General features: G+C 30.3%; 1 non-coding gene across 1 annotated transcript; it reads right to left on the reverse strand.

Annotated features, from left to right (window-relative positions):
- Positions 1 to 1237: 1237 nt before the first annotated feature.
- On the reverse strand, positions 1238 to 1353 carry LOC142318604 (U5 spliceosomal RNA). The gene has a single exon (XR_012754980.1). It is a non-coding gene; the product is annotated as a U5 spliceosomal RNA (small nuclear RNA).
- Between the last annotated feature and the right edge of the window lie 324 nt (positions 1354 to 1677).

Genomic DNA, 1677 nt, shown 5'->3' on the forward strand with positions numbered 1-1677 from the left:
TCAAGGTTAGCGAACGTAGGTTAAATTATAATTATAAAATAAATAAATATAAGTGATTATAAAAATGGTAATATAGGGTGATGTAACAATAACCCAACCTACCGGCTTGTTCTAGCTGTTAATGTTATATATATTATTTTTTGTAACAAATCCCACATCTAGTTGGTTTGTAAGTTTTTGAAATGTGTTTCATCTGTGGGTTATCAATAAGTATTTTGCTGCCAATATTGCTGCCATCTCCTCACCATCTCCTCTCTAAATGCAGTTATGGTTATATTTTCCAGTCAGTTTTATAAATGCTTTTAAACATTCCTCTCTAAATTCGGTTATGATTATATTCTTTCTGGTCACAGCTTTATAAAAGCTTATATAGCATTTACAATTGCAGTATAAAGCAGAATTTCAAATATGACTTTTCGGTATCACTTTAGTAGTGATCTGTGTGAGCTTATATATATAATCCCATTTGGTCAGCCAAATCGATTAACGATTTCCCTTTGTTACAATCGCGACAACCACAGCTGGTTTTCCAATTTTCTTACCTTGTCTAGCATGGTAGTATGTTTAGTGGAAAGAAAGCATTAGCAGATCTTTCTGATCTTTCCACTTTAAAACGACTATATATATTATCACAATTTTTTGTGCGATCAGCTCACATACCTGCAATTTAGTGTGGTGGTTCACAGTTCAAGAATTTTATTTTCTATTCTATCCAAGAGTGCCAACTAAATGTGTGTGGCTTTCTTTTAAGTAATGTAACAGCCATATCCATACTCGTGTGCCAATCATCATCAACATAACGTTCTTCCCATTGTCCAAATATAATAATAGTTCAGCAACTTCCATCATAATTTTTTTTAGATATCTGTCTTACTTTACCAGTATAAACTCAAAAATATAATTTGAAAACTTTTATCCTATAGTGGCCCTCTTTTTAATTTTAAATAAAATATATAATTTAATAGCCCCCCTACATACATCATTTATTATTTAGGTAGATTACGACTCTCTTGCACGTTAAAAATAAAAACGTAAAAGAAAACAGCAAGGTATTTAAAAATGAAAGCAAACAGAGGGGAAATATGTACAACAAATGCAAAACCGTTGGGGACTAGCTTCCTCCTACAGGTTTCTTTTATTACGACGGTAATATGGAAACATATTAACACATTATTTTATTTCCTTACGTAGGAATTAGTGAGATCGATAAACTAATTTACATTTCATGTTTTGGCCCACCCCTTCAAGGCAGGCACTATACAAAAATTATTATAGACTCATCATTTGTCTTTTTCCACGGAAATCTTTAGTAAAAGGCGAAAGATTTATGCGAGATGAAAAAAGACCAGAGATAAGTTGAAATTGGCTTTTAAACACACCTCATCTGATGTAAAACTACCCCAGGTTTGAGAAGTTTCAAAGTGATGTACAATAATTAATCTTAAATAATAGGATAATTACATTAACAAAAATAAAAAAATAAAAATAAAAAAAAGAGTTAAAGAAAAAAATATTTATAATTTCTGAACAGAAAATTTTTAAAAAGTTATATTCATTTAAATAATTACTAAATCCATTTTAGTTACATTTCACGACGATAGGTAGCACGAAAGTATTAATAAATTGTACTCCTAATAGCTTGGACGAAGATAGGCAGTACTTTTATTAGTAATAATA

Source organism: Lycorma delicatula, chromosome 1 (genome assembly GCF_047948215.1).
Source record: "Lycorma delicatula isolate Av1 chromosome 1, ASM4794821v1, whole genome shotgun sequence".
In the NCBI taxonomy this organism is placed as follows: Eukaryota; Metazoa; Arthropoda; class Insecta; order Hemiptera; family Fulgoridae; genus Lycorma; species Lycorma delicatula.